At 30.7% G+C, this 21216-nt stretch overlaps 1 pseudogene; it reads left to right on the forward strand.

Moving 5' to 3' along the window:
- The first annotated feature begins 1961 nt into the window (after positions 1–1961).
- On the forward strand, positions 1962–20539 carry LOC127898587 (uncharacterized; annotated as a pseudogene).
- Positions 20540–21216: the final 677 nt, after the last annotated feature.

Raw genomic sequence — 21216 nt, forward strand, 5'->3', positions numbered from 1 at the left:
AATCGTGAGCTAAACTTTAATGTAGTTGAGTTTTAAATGATGTTAATGGTTATTTAAATTATATATGTATGTTGCTTAGAATCTGCTATAACATTTTATTTTGATTTTACATATTGCGAATCTTTATTTTGGTTGACTACTCATTTAGTGGATACTAGCTAAAAGAAGCTTAAAAAAAGTCTAACTTAGTGGAATAAATTAAGATAATACATGGTTTTATATTGGATTTCCCAAGTCGAATTTTTCTAGGTTTGAATAGGGTCATGCCTAATCTAAGATTAGTGAAGAACTAGACATAAGAATTCACCTTGTAGGGTAAATAAAGCGTAGATCGTATAATGTTATGTTTAATATTAGTTAACAATTGGTTGATTAGTATTAAAAATTGTTTAATTATCAAGCGATAATATGTTATTTTCTGCTTATGTTACAATTTATATTTGTGTTTATGTAATATATTAGGAATTATTAATTATATTGTAAATATATTTAATTTTGTGTATTTTTATGTGTTTATTAGGAAAAATATTAATTTCACGTGATTCGAGGCTCCAAACAGATAAACAGAGGTCAAATTTGGATTTCGGAGGTCTGAAAATTGATACATATTTTATATTTAGAAAATTGATTTATTGTAGACAAACAAATGAATTTGGCACAATAAATTCTTAATATCTTAATATAAGGTATGGTAAAATGGTATTTTGACTTATTGTAGACAAATTAAATTTTGGCACAATAAATACTTAATCCATCATAAAATTAAAGGGAAAATAATAATAATTTATTTAATTAATCTTTTGGGCAATAAATCTAAAAAAATAGGCAAAAAGAATTTATTAAGTTTTATTTACTTCTAAGAGTGGATACATAACCCTAACTAGTTCAATTTTATAGTTTTATTTAAATTAAGTTGTTTATATTTAATTTTTAATTTCAATTTTTAGTTAAAATAAAATAAACAAATTAAATATTTTCTCTGTGAATCGACCTCGGACTTACCGAGTTATAATACAACAAAACACTCTTATACTTGGGAGTTAAAAATTACTTTTAAATTGTGTCAAGTTTTTGGCACCGTTGCCAGGAAAAAATTTTTATTTTGCTTTATTTTTCTGTTTTTGATTTTTCTCTTTGTGTAAATTTTCGTTTATCCCCTTTTCTTTTTCTTAAATTCTCTTTTGTCCATATATCTTTCATAATTTGCATTTCACCCCAACAATTCTCGTTTCTAGCTCAATCTTCTCGAAATTTCATTCTGACCCCAACATCTTTCAGTCGTTTCACTTTCATCCCAAATGGCTCAATTCTAAACTTCTAAAAATTACGGTGTGGCCATAAAATTAAAAATAATTTGCAATAGAATCCCTAGACAAAATTCCTCAAAATAATCAAGACTTGGACTTACATCTTGGACATACTTTGGACATATTTGGACTTATTTTGGACTTAATTTGGACCAAACTAACTTTAACTACTAACTCTAATTACTAACTCTTAACTTACTAACTGTTAACTCCTAACTTTTTTTATTTCAGTTATTTAATTTTCTGTATTTATTTTATTTCGTATTTATTTATTTATTTTTGCTTTATTGGTGGGTTCAACCACCAAACTAACTAATAACTCTTAATTTTTATTTTCAGTATTTATTTAATTTTTTTTTTTTTTGCTTTATTTTTTTTAATTGGTGGGTTCAACCACCATTTTTTTTTCTTTTTCTTTCTTTCACATTTATTTTACACTTAATTTTATTGTTAATTGGTGGGTTCAACCACCAAAATTGTTATTTAATTTTAATTTTAATTTTCTTTTGTACACTTATATTATTTGCATATTTATTTTTTTTTTGTTATTAATTTGTGTGAATATTATCTTTATAACATAACAATTGCATGAGACGTTGGTCTCGATCTTCAAGTGGCAGGTGAATTCGTAGATCTCAATCTCCACCACCAATCATGGATGAGAGTCAAGAAGAAAACGTTTTGGGCGAACTTAATCCTCAAATTGATCAGGGAGACAACCATTCTCAACATGGGAATGATCAGAATCAACCAAGAACTCTGAGAGACTACATGAATCCAACCGGAACCGGAGCACCGTCGTGTATAGTATTTCCTCCAGAAGCATCTCGATTCAACTTTAAATCAGGTATTATCCAACTTTTACCAACATTTCATGATTTAGAATCTGAGAATCCGTACTTGCATCTAAGAGATTTTGAGAAAGTTTGTAATACATACACGGACCAAAATTGTAGCATAAACATAATTAGATTAAAGGTTTTTCCTTTTTCATTAAAAGAAAAAGTTAAAACTTGGCTACAAAACCTTAGATCTGGATCAGTAAGAACTTGGAATAACATGCAAGAACAGTTTTTGAAAAAATTCTTTCCACCTCATAGAACAAATTCTTTTAAAAGGCAAATCACTTCTTTCACTCAAAAAAATGGAGAAACATTATACTAAGAGTTGCTCAACATATGTCCACGTCATGGTTTTGAAACTTGGCGATTGGTCACTTACTTCTATGAGGGCTTAATACCCCAAAGTATACAGGTTGTTGAAATGATGTGTAATGGTGAATTTAGGAATAAAAATCCTAAGGATGCACTAGATTACCTAGACCAATTAGCTAAAAATGCACAACATTGGGATACTATTGAAACTTTTGAATTGAAAAATACGCAACAACCATCTCTATCTAGTGGAGGAATCCATAACCTTAGGGAAGATCATGATTTACAAGCAAATTTTGCATCCTCAGTTAGGAAAGTTGAAGCTTTGGAGCATAAAAAAAGTGATCAATTAAAATTTGTTCAAGAAATTACATGTAACATATGTAGTTCGAATGATCATTTCACTCAACAGTGTCCTGCTTTGCCTGCACTTAAAGAATGTCTAAATGATCAAGCTAATGTCATTAACACTTTCAATAAACCAAACCCATATTCACATACTTATAATCCTAGTTGGAGAAATCATCCGAATTTCAGTTGGAGGAATAATAATAATGCACAATCTTCACAAGCACCACCTCCGCAAAATTTTCAAAATGCTCAACTTTATGCACCATATGTTCCACTACCCTGGAAAAATCTGGAAGACACAATGTATTTATTCATCAGAAAGCAAGATGTTATTAACAATCAAAATATACAAACTTTTTCTGATTTGAAAGATACTCTTGCTAAAATTGCTTCTGCACTCACCATTCAAGAAAAAGGAAAATTTCCAGCCCAACTACAACCAAATCCTAAGATTCAACAAAATCCACCCACAGATCAAGTCAAGTCAATTATAACTCTTCGTAGTGGTAAGGTTATTGATAGACCTATGCTTGAACCTTATGAAAATTATAAAAATTCAAAGGGTAAGGAAGGACTAAATGAACTTACACCTAGTGAAGAAATAACTAGTGTTCCACCTGAACCACCATTTCTGCATGCATTGAATAAACCAAGGAAATCAAACCACTCTTATGAATTTATGAAATCTTTAAGCAAGAAAGTTAACATTCCTCTATTAGATGCAATCAAGCAGGTACCTTCATATGCCAAATTTTTAAAGGACTTGTGCACTGTTAAGAGGAAATTGAAGGTAAGAAAGAGTGCTTTCATGGCCAAACAGGTAAGTACAATTTTGTCTACTAATAATAAGTTGAAATATAAAGATCCTGGTTGTCCTACCATTTTTTGTATTATTGGTGATCACAGAATTGAGCATGCTTTACTAGATCTTGATGTTAGTGTTAATTTGCTTCCATATTCAGTTTATCTTTAATTTAATCTTGGTGAGTTAAAATCAACTTCAACTACACTTTTACTTGCCGATAGATCAGTTAAAGTACCAAAAGGAATAGTGGAAGATGTTTTAGTACAAGTTGATAAATCCATCTATCCTGTGGATTTTATTGTCTTGGAAACTGAACCTGTTGTGAATAATTACAAGCCAATTCCTGTAATTTTAGGTCGACCATTTTTAGCAACTACTAATGCTTTAATTAATTCTAGGAATGGTTTAATGAATTTATCTTTTGGGAACATGACTTTGGAATTGAATGTTTTCAACATGTGTAGGCAACCTAATGAAGAAAATGAGAATGAAGATGATATTGATGAACAAAAAGAATTGCTTGAATCTTGTATCGAGGAAAATATTCAAAAAGGGGATTTTTCTGAACTTTCTAATGTTTGTTTAGTTAATTCAATTGAGTCAAATAAGCAACTTGAACTTAATATTTCTAATATAAATTTGTTGCTTGATTCTGTGCAGACTTCACAAAATTATGATGACGAGCCAAAATTTGAGGAGCTTGGAAGTATTGAAAAGACAGAATAACAAGAAGCACCTAAACTGGAATTGAAACCTTTGCCTGAAGGATTGAAATATGCTTTTCTTGGAGAAGAACAAACTTATCATGTTGTGATTTCTTTTACTTTAACAAGCGACCAAGAAGGTAAGTTACTAATTGTTCTTTAAAAGCATAAAAATGCTATTGGATGGACTTTAAATGATATTAAAGGCATTAATCCCTTAATCTGCACACATAGAATTAATTTGGAAGAAAATGCTAAAACATGTCAACAACCTCAAAGAAGATTAAACCCACACATGAAAGAGGTAGTCAAAACAGAAGTCCTTAAATTGCTTGATGTGGGAATTATCTACCATATTTCTGATACTAAGTGGGTAAGTCCTACACAAGTAGTGCCTAAAAAATCTGGAATCACTGTTGTTAAAAATGAAAAAGGTGAATTAATTCTAACACGAATTACATCTAGTTGGCGCATGTGCATTGATTATAGAAACTTAAATAAAGCCACTAGAAAAGATCATTTTCCATTACCATTCCTTAACCAAATCTTAGAAAGAGTAGCAGGACATCCCCACTACTGTTTTTTAAATGGATATTCAGGTTATTATCAAATTCCTATAGCACTTGAGGACCAAGAAAAGACCACATTTACATGTCCTTTTGGAACATTTACATTTAAAAGAATGCCATTTGGGCTTTGTAATGCTCCTGCGACATTTCAAAGATGTATGTTAAGCATTTTTTGTGATATGGTTGAACATTGTTTAGAGGTCTTTATGGATGATTTGACTGTGTTTGGGAATTCTTTTGATGATTGCCTTGATAATTTGGAGAAAGTTTTAAAAAGATGTGTTGAAAAAGAACTAGTGTTGAATTGGGAAAAATGTCACTACATGGTTACTTCTGGAATTATTTTGGGTCATGTTGTTTCTGTTAAAGGAATTGAAGTTGACAAAGCAAAAATCGAAGTCATATCTAAATTGCCACAACCAAAAATAGTTAGAGATGTGCGATCCTTTTTAGGACATGTAGGATTTTATAGGAGGTTTATAAAAACTTTAGTGCCATATCTAAACCACTTTGTAACCTCTTATTAAAAGATGCGCCGTTTGAATGGAATGATGATTGCCAAAAATCTTTTGAAAAAATAATTTGTCTTTTAATATCTGCACCTATTATGCAATCTCCTGATTGGTCTTCGCCATTTGAATTAATGTGTGATGCAAGTGATTTTGCTGTTGGTGTTGTTTTAGGATAAAGAATGGATTGTAAGCCTTTTGTGATTTATTATGCGAGTAAGACTTTGGATAGTGTTCAAATGAATTATTCTACAGTTGAAAAAGAATTACTTGCTATGGTATTTACATTAAACAAATTCCATTCATATTTGCTTGGCTCTAAATCTGTTGTGTTTACTGACCATGCTGCTGTGACATATTTGATGAGTAAACAGGGTGCCAAACCGAGACTAATTCGTTGGATTTTGTTACTTCAAAATTTTGACCTTATCATCAAAGATAAAAAATGTGCTTAAAATGTCGTTGCTGATCATCTATCAAGACTCACATCCAAATTTTGCAATGATATAACACCCATCAATGATTCTTTCCCTGATGAATTTTTATTTTCTGTTACTTCAATGTCATGGTATGCTAACATTGTTAATTTTCTTATTACAGGTAAAATGTCTTTGCAATGGAATGCTCAAGAGAAGAAGAAATTTTTTGTTGAAGTAAAGAAATTTTATTGGGATGACCCTTACTTGTTCAAATATTGCCCAGATCAAATTTTTCCACGATGTATTCCTAATAATTAGGTAAGTAGTGTCATTAATTTTTTTTCATTCTGAAGCATGTGGTGGACACTTTTCTTCAAGAAAAACTACTGCTAAAATTTTACAGTGTGGATTTTATTGGCCTACAATGTTCAAAGAACATATGAATTTTGCAAAAGTTGTGAAAAATGTCAAAAATTGGGATCAATTACAAAAAGAAACATGATGCCCTTAAATCCCATACTTGAAATTGAAATATTTGACTGTTGGGGATTTGATTTCATGGGTCCATTTCCATCATCTTTTGGATTTGTGTATATATTAGTTGCAGTTGATTATGTCTCAAAATGGATTGAAGCAATTTCTTGTCAAAATAATGATAGTAAAACTGTGGTTAAATTTTTAAGAGAAAACATTTTAAGTCAATTTGGAATCTCTCGAGCCATTATCAGTGATGGAGGTAAGCATTTTTGTAATAAGTCATTTGAGTTTTTAATGAATAAATATGGAATTACACATAAAATTGCTACCCCTTATCATCCTCAAACAAATTGTCAAGTTGAATTAGCAAATAGGGAGATAAGACAAATTTTGGAAAAAATGGTTAACCCAAATCGAAAAGATTGGTCTCTTAGACTTAATGATGCAGTTTGGGCTTACCGTACTGCATTTAAAACGTCATTAGGAATGTCACCTTATCGGTTAGTTTATGGTAAACCTTGTCATTTACCTATTGAACTTGAACATAAATCACTTTGGGCTATTAAAGCTTTTAATTCAAATTTAGATAATACTGGTAATGTGCGAATATTGCAATTGAATGAACTTGAGGAATTAAGGAATGATGCATATGAAAATTCAAGAATTATTAAGGCAAGAACAAAAGCATTTCATGATAAAAGAATTTTTCAAAAAACATTTGAGATTGGTCAAAAAGTGTTGCTTTATAATTCTCGTCTTCATTTATTTCCAGGAAAGTTAAAGTCAAAATGGAGTGGCCCATTTGTTGTAAAAAATGTTTATTCATATGGGGCCATAGAAATTGAGAATCCAAAGAACGGTGTCACATTTAAAGTTAATGGTCAAAAATTAAAATCATATCTGGAACATCACCCACGTGACAAGGACACCGAAATTAATTTGGGTGACCCACCAGTTCTTGATTAAGTCTTTAATGATTGATTTTTTTTTACTATTATTTTGTCGTTTCATTGTTTGATTTTTTTTCTCTAAATTGATGCACTGTACATATTTTTTTAATGATCAAAGGCATTCCTTCTGACATTTAATTGGTTAATTAAAGCAAAGGTCCGATTAGCAGGTCAGTTTTCTGATCCATTTGTTCTTACATGTCTGGTTTTGGTAAAAGTACATTTGCTAAGAAAATGAGAGCTAAACGACTTGGCTCAAAATTTCATAGTTGTGTAAGACTTGGTTGCAACCGAAAAGTTTGTAAATCTTTAGGAATGGTGTCTAATACTTGTGAAGATAAAATTAAATTCGTTAAAGATGGCATGAGTAAAGAATCGTTGGATGACATCTTATGATCTCTTGAAACGCATCGCAGCAAGCATGTGCAATATAAGATATACAAGTTATGGAGACTATTCCAAACACAAAGTGCACAATTTAGTCTTGAGAATCTGATTCAAAAAAACATTGTTTACCAGTTTATAAGAAAACTGGATGGGAAGCCTATCCTCGACCCATAGAGGGCGTTCAAGCCGTTACTAGATATAAAACCAGAGGAAGATGTGAGCCACAATTACAACTACCAGTAAATATCCTTTTACTTCACTGTTATTTTACTTTACTGTTATTTTATCATTTGCATTATTGCATTTAGTGGTGTGATTTTGTATTTAATAAATATTAATTTTCTTTTACTATTTGCTTTTTCTAATCATTATTTTCTTTTTACTGTTTGTTTTTGAATTATTGAGCCACAACCTTTACTTGTCATTTGACAAATATGCCAACCCATTTACAACTGTTTCTAATTATTTATGTCACCAGGATCTTTAAATATGAGCTCTTTTTTCAAATACTCACAACTTGTTTTTGAAAAATTAGTCTGATGGCAGCATCTTCGAATAAACAATTCAAAAATATTTGTGTGCCTTTCTGGGTTTCACTATGGAAAGTACAAAGAGCTTGTTCAGGCAGCAGTAGATCTTGGTCGTGTCATAGCAGAGAGGAAACTGCATCTTGTATATGGAGGAGGTGAACGAGGGTTATCAAGACTTATCTCAAAAGCTATTTTTACTAGAGGAATCCAAGTATTAGGCATTATCCCAAAAGCCATGAAACCGCTAGTGTGCATGTCTAGCCCACCAATTGGAGAAGAATTAGTGGTATCAAGTATGCAAGAGAGAATATCTGAAATGATGAATCATGCTGATGCTTTTATTTTCTTACCAGGAGATCTTGCTACTTTTGAAGCACTAATTACATTTGCATCTTGGGCCCACTTGAACATTCATAAAAAACCCATCGGTTTGTTAAATGTTAATAATTTTTATGACGGCTTGCTAACTTTTATTAACCATGCAATAAAGAATCATTTTGTTCCATATTCTGTAAAAAAAAAACTCTATATCTCTTCTTCTACTGCTAATGAGTTACTTGATCTTTTACAAGCTTATACACCAGAGCCAGATCCAAAGACTTTTGCACTGAATTGGTCGACTGATGATGGTAGCGATAACAGTAGCAGTAATAAGAAGTGCGAATTAGATTTAACTCTCCGTCTGTAAATATTTTCTGTTGCAATGTTTATGTACTGTCTTCTAAACTCTTTCTCTCCTTTTAAAACATTGAGGAAAATGTCTTTTTCAGGTTGGGGGGAGGGAATAGTTTATAATTGTGGAATGTCTTAGTCCGGGTGATGCGTTTACAAAAAAACAATTCTGTAAAAACTAACTTTGGATTAAATTTGAGTCGAAGATGGCTGGATATGGAGAGTGCAGTACCTCTAGAAACACATCTTCTTAAATTAGGGTTGACTAACTTAGGACAAATTTGAGTCAAAGATGGCAAGATATAGAGAATGTAGTACCTTTAGAAACACATCTTCTTAATCTTAAGAGTGTTGTTTAAAAAAAAAATTAACTTTTTCTTCATCTTTGTTATCCGCTTTCAAGCTTCTGCATCAAGTTCATGTGAGATCTCCTCCTCTTCTTCTTTTATTATTATTATTATTATTTGCATATTTGTAAAATTATAAAATGTTAAGATAATGTTTAGATTAGGTTGTGGGGTGGGGATAATTGACGTATGTTTTTAAATGTGTGTTGTTTTTCTCTTTTCTCTTTTCTTTTCTTTGTTTAAAAAAAACAAAAAAAAATTTGTTTTTGTCTAGGATGGCTGTGTAAAGAGTCACGACTTTTGAAATGCATCCTAATAGTCTTGCTGTATTATATTTTGATTTTGAAATTCATAGTAAATTGTTTTTGTTCCCTTTTCTTTGAATTACTCGAATTTGTGAACTCTCCACTTGGTTATTAAGTTATTTAATTGTTTACTCATTTAACAGGTATTATTAAATCATTCTTCACACACACATTATGACATTACTAGTGGGTTGTAAGTTAAAATTTTACAGCATTTAGTTCTTTTGATTTATTAGGAATAGTATCTAAGGTAGTAGAAAGTGTATATTGCAAAAAAAAAATAAACAAAAAACAAAAACAAAAACAAAAACAAAGAAGAAAGAAAAAAAAATGTTTTTAATTTTGCTATATCTAGAAACCCGAGTAATTAAGTCCGTAGGGGTGTTTCAACACCTAGTGCCCTAAGGTCAACTGGTCTGGGAGTCACTGGCCTAAAGCTCGCTACATGGGTAATAGATATATTGTTTGTTTATTAGAAACCCAAGTAATTAAGTCCATAGGGGTGCTTCAACACCTAGTGCCCTAAGGCCAACTGGTCTGGGAGTCACTGACCTAAAGCTCGCTACACAAGTTAGAAATGTAATATTTTAAAAATATGTGTGAATAATCTCTTGCCTAAAGATATAATTTCTAATGAATTTTGTAACGAAAATGTTGTTTTTCTTTTAATGAAGCCCCATAAGTATTGTGTTAATTACTTGAACACAAAAGAAGGTTTAATAATATTCTGGATAATGAGTTAACATCAATGTGGTAAAGAAATTTTGGAGAGTTCATTTATTTGGTAATTTAGAGGATAGATGAATAACTATTAACTTGCATGTAAATTTTATAAATCTTAATTTAATATAACGCTTTAATTGCTAGAGGGCTAGCAATAAGCTGGTTGGGGGGTGTGATTAGTATTAAAAATTGTTTAATTATCAAGCGATAATATGTTATTTTATGCTTATATTATAATTTATATTTGTGTTTATGTAATTTATTAAGAATTATTAATTATGTTTTAAATATATTTAATTTTGTATATTTTTATGTGTTTATTAGGAAAAATATTAATTTCACGTAATTCGAGGCTCCAAACAGATAAACGGAGGTCAAATTTGGATTCCGGATGTCCAAAAATCTTAAGATCAATCAAGATCCGCTTAAAATTGGGCTTGTGTAAAAAAAGTTGACTTTTTCTGTTGACCGAGCACTAATTGGATGATGAAATGAGCTTATAATAGATATGAGTGCATGGGATAGCTGGCAATTTTGACTAAATCTCAACCGTTCATGATTCAATGGCCATGATTGTGCCACGTGGCAATGGTTGGTGAAGCAAGTTGTATGATCCGAATCTTTGTATTTGGGTCGACCCGATCCACCCATTAACCCGCCAAATCTCAACCGTTCTTTGGCCAAATTGGACGAGTCAAACGATGACTTATTGTAGACAAATTAAATTTTGGCACAATAAATACTTAATCCATCATAAAATTAAGGGGAAAATAATAATAATTTATATAATTAATCTTTTGGGCAATAAATCTAAAAAAAATGGCAAAAAGAATTTATTAAGTTTTATTTACTTCTAAGAGTGGATTTATAACCCTAACTAGTTCAATTTCATAGTTTCATTTAAATTAAGTTGTTTATATTTAAGTTTTAATTTCAATTTTTAGTTAAAATAAAATAAACAAATTAAATCTTTTCTCTGTGGATCGACCTCGGACTCACCGAGTTATAATACAACAAGACACTCTTATACTTGGGAGTTAAAAATTACTTTTAAGTTGTGCCATTGGTCATTGTTAGATTGCATATAAACATAAGATATCCACCATGCGACAAACTGAGGATGCAATAGAGATTCTGTCTAGTGTTGTAGTAAATGTTGTACCAACTACATCTCAAGTGTAAGATAGTTAATAACCATTAAGTGAGTTTAAAACCCAACTACCCTTTTATCATTGAAGTATATCTTTTTGTTTGACTCTAGTTTTTCCTTACTACATTTTGTTTATTGCATTTTTAATTTCATTATATCATTAATCTCATCATTTATTTTGTTTTATTTAGTTTACTAAAATTGCACTATTACGATTATTGTAACAAGTTTTATAATATCAATCTTTATGGAGACGATCTTGATATTCATTATTATATTACTTGTTGTGTATACTTGCATATTGACACCACTATATAATATATTGAGCACACACACCAATTAACCAAACAGTTTAATATTGTATTTTTTTAAGTTACAGATACCCAATCTCAGTCCTAAAAAGGACCTTAAAATTAGTCTGAGATATGAAAGATAAAATCCTTAGTGAGATATGTGGTTATACTCGTCGCATTGGCTAACAAAATATTCTGGTGAGATATGTGGTTATACTAGTCGCATTGACTGACCAAATATTTTGGATTATATCCGTTCAGTCATCATAAGTGATCCATGTAACTTCAAATAGAATTGAGAAGATTTATGGTGCTTAAACTGCTACTTCGACTCTTTTGGCAATTGCCATCATGGTAGGCTTATGATCCGAGACCACAGTTTCCATATGATCAAAAAAGAAATCTTTGAACAAATATCTCTACCGGTAGTTGTAAAAGGACCTATCTAATCACTTTTGTATCAAATTTGTGCCAAATCTCTTATTAATTAGACTACGTAAACAGAGTAGCTGACCATCTAGCATTAAATAATCCACAATCCTCAATAGTTTGTTTGAAATCAACCATTGACTTCGTAGCTACAACAATGCCCCCTCTTTTTTCTTCAATATCCAGGAAACCCTGCGCCTTTAAAGCAATAAAAGAGAACCCTTACCACTATACTATAAGAAATTCAATTGTATTTAAACGTGACGAAATTCTTTTTATTGTCTATTTCACAAGGGACATGGGGTATACTTAAACAGAAGAAGGGTCCACCCCAATAGCCAACCGCACCCTTCAGACCTTGTCGGTTTACAACAAAATAGTTATCATAACATAATTTAACCCTTATAATCTCCATCTGTACAGTCAAAAGTTTAGCCTCTCATAAAAATAAGATATCCAGCTTATGAATTTGGAGAACTTTGGCTAATGCATTGAATGTTCAGGTGTTCCCAAGCACTGAACGTGCCAATTTAAAATCCTCATTTGGCCAAACAGGGCTGGATACCAGCAACCACCGTTGAAACTTTATCAGGATTGACTACGGGAGAGTATTCAACCAAGACAATTGGAGCAAGAAAAAGGAAACATTACAAAGTTTTCCTTTGTTTTCTGAGAAGGTAGCATTGCTATTTGAAATCTTGTATTCTTTGGGGTCGGACAATTCTTTACAAATCTTATTACTTATTAGAATGTCTCTTGGGGCGCAAATCATTGCCGGGGACAATTTGATAATTAAGCCCAATTCATCCAGCCTTTCTCTTCCACCTAGTGATTTTGCTTGGGCTTGGTTTTGGAGAAAATTGGCTCTAATGCAATGCTGGATTCTCCTTAGACTTGGTCCCAAAATCTTTAATAAATAACTCATAATTCATTCTATCGAGCCCTACACTCTCTTCATTAGTACTGGAGCAAAATCAGTGTTAAAAGTTCTCTGTACCTCATTTAACGAGATTATCATGTTGTCCTCCGTCATCACCTGAGACGTCTCAAGCATAATGTGGATGATTTAAGGTACTGTGTAGATTACAAGAAGTAAATAATATTGTAATATTTGTGTATTTATTTTAAAATAATTATAGAAACAGTAGTTATATTAAATTTAATTATACATTTATATATGCATTAATTAGTTGTATCTTCCTCCATCTTAAATTATTATTTTGCCTCAATGGTGCAACCTAAAGATTTTCATTCATCACGAAAATAGAGCGGCGACATTCTCTTGTTCATTGGCTATGCTCGTGGTAGGTTTTTTCGTTTCTGCAAAAGTTGGTTTCGACATCCATAAGCCATATATCTTGCACTTTGAGTGGTACAAACTATAACATCGAAATTAAGCTTTGAACTCTCTCTTTACACATACCTAATTTTACCACAATGAAAACAGAAATTAGGAAATCTTTCATAAACAATGCAAAAAACAAATACAGGTGCACCATCTTTAAGTCGCAGCCTTCTATCTTGACTTGAATTCTCATAAATTTCTCAAAGCTTAGGCCTGTTTTATCAGTATCTACTTTACCAATCATGCTATCAAGGAAAAGCCCTACATCTCCGTTCGTACAAGACAATAGTAAATCGTGAATGCGTATCCAAAAAGATGAGTGAGAATTTATGGTGTGTTCGGTCACCAACACCATCCGCTTCCTCCAAAACTATAAGTTGTATTAATTCACTTAATATATGTATAATCTATGTGCGCTAATTTGAATCATCTTATAATTAGTAATTATATTTAATTCATGCACACATGTCATACATATATGAAGTGGGTGCAGTACAATAAAGATACTTTAAATCTCTCATCTCCACTTACTAATCCCTACTTATTAGGAGTGGGTGTTCTATTTGGGTCAAAGTTTATTCAATTTTTGATTTAGTTCGGGTCAACCATAAAATCTGAACGGGTTACATCTTCAAGTTCGATCGATCTTGAAATTCGATTTGGTTTTAACTCTTTAAGAAAAAAAGGCAAACCCAATTCCAATTGCACTCAAGACATCACACGTACCCAATTTCAATTCACAAACCCAATCCCCAATTCACAATTTGACAAGCACAAAACCAACTCTAACTCAGCCACAGCCTAACCTGATCCTAGCAGTTCCTCCACTAGTCCACGTTGCTGCTACACATCAGCATTATCAGCACAGCCTCACTCTCCAGTATTCTCTTTGAAATCAACCCACGAGCCACAACCACAGCTTGTTTTTAGCTTGCCCTCACCAAAATAGCACCTTATCTTTCCTCTCACAAATTCGCCAACGACCTGAACTCGCCATCGACTCTTCGCACATGGTAAGTCAACTACAAAGTTTGTTTGCTTCTACATTTTCTTGCCTTTTTTGTTTAAAATTTTTTGATTTGGGTACATTTGTTGTGTACTATATAGTGGCTGCAACTACAATCTATAACAATTTATTTGTTATGTACTAATACTATATTGCGGCTGTAGCTGAAATATATGACATCATGTTTAATTTTTTCTTGTAAATGATAAGAAAGATAGGACAGAATATGTTGATCAGTTAATGCATGGAGAAAGCTAATTTCTTCTTATTTATTAGTTTAATTAATTATGAAACTTATGTATAGTGGCCCAACTGCTTGCTTTATCAATTATCATCATCAAACAATGCAACTACGAAAAGTAATTGTTGTAATGTCTTTATTGTTGTTTTCTTTTATTATTGTAATTTGTATTGGAATATTTTGAACTTGGTGTTTTGGTAACCTGAATATTTCATCATTCTGCTATTTAATTTGTTTATCTTTGGCTATTCTTGGTCTGAGCGGAATTATTAACCCAACCCGAATTAGTACCCATACTAAATTATTAATCCAAACTGTTTGCAAAGCAAAATTCACAACCCGAAACTGAACTGAATTATGAATTTGAACTAAACTGAACCAAATTTGAAACCAAACCGTAACGAACTGAAATAATTTTTCAACCTATTTGGGTTGACTTCTTAAATTCAAACGGATTGCAAACTGAATTGAAAACTGAAAAAATTGAATCGAAAACCAAAAGTCCCACCCTACTTATGATTCCTTGTGCCTCTAGACCTCTTCTTACCAAAAGCAGCATACTCAAGTGTACAGTACATGCTCATTTTCCAGGTGACATGGCTCGAGCTGGTCCAATTGTTCGAAAATTGAAAATAATCGTATCAAATTTGACAACTCATACCCATTTATTCGTGTCATCTTCATGTCGGATAATCAAGTCATGTCAAATTTTGCCAGCTCTACATACAATTATCATAACTCATAATAATTCACTTTGTCCTTGACATTATTTATATATCATTTAATTTAAAATCAGAATTTTATTTCAAATGTTACCAAGAGATAAATGTTATGCGGTATACGAGTGTTTTCTGTTTTTGGCTACAATTTTTCAATCTAACCAAATGTGTTTATTAATATATTTCTCCTGATTATCAGTAATTCATAAATTATACTAAAATAAAGGGAATCTAGTCCATTGCCGAAAAAAATAATTGGGTTGCATCTGCTTATAAATAGTTGGGATATCATTAGATAACGGAAGGGGATATTTTGGTATTCCATCAACTCCATCTTCTCAAATGGGCTGTCTAAATTGGCCCACATTTCAAAGTTAATTACCATTCTTCCTTACCGGACACAAATCTATTTTTTTTTCCTTATTTTTAATGCTACACGTGCCAAGCTCACCAACCTTCCCTTGTCATATCAAAGTTCCCGTATGACACGGTTTTTGTAACATAGCAATATCCTTTACTTTTTTTTTTTTTTATTTTATGAGACTATTGGTAGGGGTGGATAAAAAAATCATAGTGTTAAAAAAATCGAACCGAACCGACGGTTTTTTCTAATTCGGTTTGGTTTTTATTTTTTTAAAAAACCGAATATACCGTTTGTAAAAAAAGTAAGGAAGAAATATATTTTTAAGGATGAACTTCACCACTGCCAACTAATTAAGCTTATGTTAAGGGGGCAAAAAAGTACTCTGGGATGTAATTTCACCAGTACGCTTAATTTGAGTGTAGGTAAATTTCAAGATGCTAAACCCCCCGCGTAATTCACAGTAATAAAATTCATATGTTGTTTATTCAGGTATGAAAAACTCATGCCTATAGTCTAGGAGTGTGGGCAAGATCACATGAATTTTCTAAACTAGTGTCACAATTAAGTAATTAAAAAAAAATAAAACCAGAAAAAAATAAAATGTATCAATTTCATATGCTAAGGAAAGGTGAACCCTGGGAGTAAGCAAAGAAAAAGGAAAAGGATTCAATGAGCAATAAACAGTAAAAATACGAAAATCAACACCTAATCCATAGAGAAGAATAACCTTGTTGTATGCTGTTCCTGTTGAAAATTCGTCAAATAATATGATGAATATAGAAGTTAATTTTTTTAATCACAATTTTACGTTTTGTCCATTAAATTTTTACTAAATTTTGTAATAGACTATCAAACTTTATAGTCTATCTATTATAACCCCTGCTGTTGGCATCTTCAATTTTATAGATTTTATATTATAGCCTAGTCAAATTTGTATTTTATTTTTATCGAAGAATTTCACAGCTCCACCAGTGATAACGGAAAATACTATAATATTTCCAACAAACGAAGAGCAATAACTTATAACTATTTGGCTAGTTTTTCATTAAAACAACAAATAGATTAAGCTTTTTCAGTTTAGCCCCAATTTGTCCCATGTATAAAAATTATCCTATTAAAGGCTCGTTTGGACTTTGGAGCTGTTTTTGGAAGGTTTAAAGGTAATTTTAAAAAATTAAAAACTAATTTTAATATTTAATAATTTTTTTAAAAAATTTGGCAAAATCACTTAATTATGCAGTAAAATTTTAAAAAGTAAGGAAGAAATATATTTTTCAAATATAATTTTGAGAATTATTTTTAAACTACATATATATCAACACACACACACACACATACACTCAGTAGAAAATAAAAATTATTAAATTTATGTGCAATATGATTACCATTTATATTAAAATAACAAAACAAAATAAATACTGTTAAACAAATATAAATATTTTTTTAGTAATCAATTATTTTCTATAAAAATTAAAAAAATTATATAACCATGCTTATAAATATACTAATAAATTTTATTCAATATTATATATATTTCAGTTATTTATATTTATTATAAAAATATAAATAAATATTTAACTAATTTAAAAATTACGATATTATCAAAGTGCCGTTGCAAAACCTTCTTTTTAAACAAAGTTCTATTCTCTTAAAAAAAAAAAAAAAGGTTCTATTGATATTTGATAACCGCAAAACATGGACCAAATTCTACAGTCTCACAAGGCCTCCAGGCCTCCAGGCCAATATTAGTATTCGGGCCCCAAAATCCAATGCAAAGAGTCACGTCATTTTTTTTTTTTTTTTATTACCAAAGAATCACTTCATTATTTTAAGCTTGAAGTGGACGTTGGGAAAACAGCACATTGAGATGTCTCGTTGCTTCATTACTTTCATCACCCATGACGCGTCTCCCAATATTTAAACCCATCAAATTTCTCTTTACACTTATTTTAAAAATTAAATTTATTATTAAAAAATCTTATAATTATTTTAGCTTTCTAACTTATAATTATATATTGTCCTCTACTCTTATATTTTATAAAGTAAACACTAAATAATTATATATTGTCCTCTACTCTTATATTTTATAAACTAAACACTCAAATTTACTCTCTTTTAAGTTAATTTTTAATCTTTTTTATTATATCATAATCTATATTTCACCCTTTCTATATATAACAATTTTTTTTTATATTCATAAACTTTTATGACTAATAAAAGTTTGTTGATGTTTAGTGGCACACTTTTAGTCTAGAAAAAATCATTTATATCCCATATTTTTTTATTAATTTTATATAAAAATAGAGTTTTCATTTTATTTTCAAATTTATCCCCAATTCAATAAAAAAATTTAATTAAAATTAGTGACTTATTTATAAAATTATTAAATCATATATTTATTGAATAGATAGAAAACATTAGTGGTCTAAAATGTTATTACTGATTTAATTTATTTTCAAAAATTTCAACTGAAAGAAAAGTATGTCGATGTAAATAAAATTATCACTCGTATTAAAAGTATTAAAAAACACATAATAACAATTACCAACATTTTCATAAACTTTTTATGTGAATTTCGAGACTTTATTTATTAGCTACATTATTTAAGAGGACAAGTTAGAAAATAAAATTTGAGTATTTTGAGGAGTTTTTGATAGAAAAATCATTAGCATCTGGTTTTTTTAAAGAGAATAAGAATGCCAACACATAAATAATGACACGTAAATACCTTTTTGGTGGGTTGAGTTTAGTTTATTATTAAAACTTTTGGCTAATAATTTTTTGTAATTTAAAAATATGAATAAACTTTAATTGTTTAATTTATTTAACCTGGTAATTAAGCACTTTTCAAATATACAAGTTCTACTTACAAATTTTAATAGATTGTAATTACATGTATTGATTTATTTTAGCTTGAAATTCTTAATTGATTTATTAATTCTTATATAATTATATGTTATTATAGATTGCAATGTTAGATTCCATAATCGAAAACAGTGTTTTTATATTTTAATCGTCGTTTGTTTTCTATAAATTTTCTGTAATTATTTTTGTTTAGAGTATGTATTCATAAAATTTTTCATATCCTCTTTATTTGATATTCTTCTTTCTACTTATGAATGTTTATGCTCACTTCAAAATGTTTAGTTTAGCTCGGGGTAACATAAAATCCTAGTCCACCCGTGTTGATGTTCATCCTTAGATAGTAGATTTTTTCCCTCTTAGTTAATGATACTAATTATTTATAGCTAAAGAGTACGTCTAAATGAATTGATGAGAATTTTATGAAATTGAGAAGAAATAAAGAAGAAAGGTTTAATTAAGTTTTTTTTAAACTTATTAAAATAATAAAAATTTTAATTAAAAAAAAGGTGTACAGAGGAAAAAAAAACTGTAGAGAAAATTACTGTGTTCAAATACTGCTATTAAGCGCTATGACATTGGTAACGAAAAGTCCTATGCATGTAAATTTCCGTTAGCCGGGATCTTCAAAAATGTTATTGGCATGGAAACAAGCCCCAAACAAATAGAATTCGCAACAAAGCTACCAAATATTCGATATCAGATCACTCCACCGGCCATGTCTACAGCTGAGCTTGAACAAAACGTGGCAGCACAATCAACCGTAGATCTGGTGACGACTGCTCAAGCCATGCACTGGTTCGACTTGCCACAGTTTTACAATCAAGTTAGATGGGTACTCAAAAAACCCATCGTGTAATAGCTACATGGTGCTAGATAGTCCCAGAAGTGAACGTATCCGTTGATGTAGTTTTCGAACAGTTTTACACCGTTTGATTCTGACCCGTTTTGGGAGCCACAAACAACGTAAGTTGGTGGACAGCAAGTATATGACCATTGATTTTCCATTTGAGCCTGTGGATGGAGCGGATAGTACGGGGCCGTTTGATCAGTTTGCTATAGAGGAAACGATGGATTTGGAGAGTTACTTTACGTACATAAGGTCATGGTCTGCATATCAGACGGCTAAGGATAAGGATGTTGAGCTTTTGAATGAAAATGTGATGGGAAACTTTAAACTTGCTTGGAATGAAGATAGGCAGAGCCAAAAGGGGTGTGTGTGTGTGTGTGTGTGTGAGAAAGGCGAAACGGCAGCGTGCCTCAACCTTCGAGATGTTAAGCATTTTCCTTATCATTATAATCCCAAATTCATTTGCTTGTCCTATCTACTTGAGATCACAAACGCATTAGAGAGAGAAACTATTAATGTTGTTAAAGAAGAAAAAAGTCAAACAATTTGGTCATTTGTTTGACCGATATTTGTTCTATTAACGAGTTTTAAAAAAGGGTGGGGTTATTTCAACACACAAAAATACTCTCTCCATTCGATTTCTCAATACCCCCATCGTGAAATTTTAAAAATCATATTTTTACTTTTAAGACCCATTAAATTTTAAATATAATTCTAATTTACTCCTTTATTCATATTTCTTCTTTCTTTTCAAATCCACGCATGAAGAATTATTTTTCCTCTTCCATTAAGATAAATTGATGTTTGCGAAAAGTTAGAAGTAAAAATGGCCATAAAACTATTTCAAATCATCTAAAAATTCAACAAAACTTTGAGTTGCTTGCCATCATTTGATTAAAGAGAAAAAAGAAAAAGAAAATTCATATCGAGCTGTACAATAGTAAGATTTGAACATGAAATCACAGTGATGTGATGTAAATGCTGAAAAAGAGAAAATTCATTCTTTATCAACCCATGTATAAATTTTGTAACTTTAAAACATGGAAAAATCAAAGGACTGTATTTGCGTAGCCTTTCCTCTTGCATCCGTGTCTTTAAGATAAATTGATGTTTGCGAAAAGTTAGAAGTAAAAATGGCCATAAAACTATTTCAAATCATCTAAAAATTCAACAAAACTTTGAGTTGCTTGCCATCATTTGATTAAAGAGAAAAAAGAAAAAGAAAATTCATATCGAGCTGTACAATAGTAAGATTTGAACATGAAATCACAGTGATGTGATGTAAATGCTGAAAAAGAGAAAATTCATTCTTTATCAACCCATGTATAAATTTTGTAACTTTAAAACATGGAAAAATCAAAGGACTGTATTTGCGTAGCCTTTCCTCTTGCATCCGTGTCTTTAAGATAAATTGATGTTTGCGAAAAGTTAGAAGTAAAAATGGCCATAAAACTATTTCAAATCATCTAAAAATTCAACAAAACTTTGAGTTGCTTGCCATCATTTGATTAAAGAGAAAAAAGAAAAAGAAAATTCATATCGAGCTGTACAATAGTAAGATTTGAACATGAAATCACAGTGATGTGATGTAAATACTGAAAAAGAGAAAATTCATTCTTTATCAACCCATGTATAAATTTTGTAACTTTAAAACATGGAAAAATCAAAGGACTGTATTTGCGTAGCCTTTCCTCTTGCATCCGTGTCTTTACACCAAATGCACAATTAGGGGCATTGATTATCAGTAA

The sequence above is a fragment of the Citrus sinensis genome, chromosome 9 (genome assembly GCF_022201045.2).
Source record: "Citrus sinensis cultivar Valencia sweet orange chromosome 9, DVS_A1.0, whole genome shotgun sequence".
NCBI lineage: Eukaryota > Viridiplantae > Streptophyta > Magnoliopsida > Sapindales > Rutaceae > Citrus > Citrus sinensis.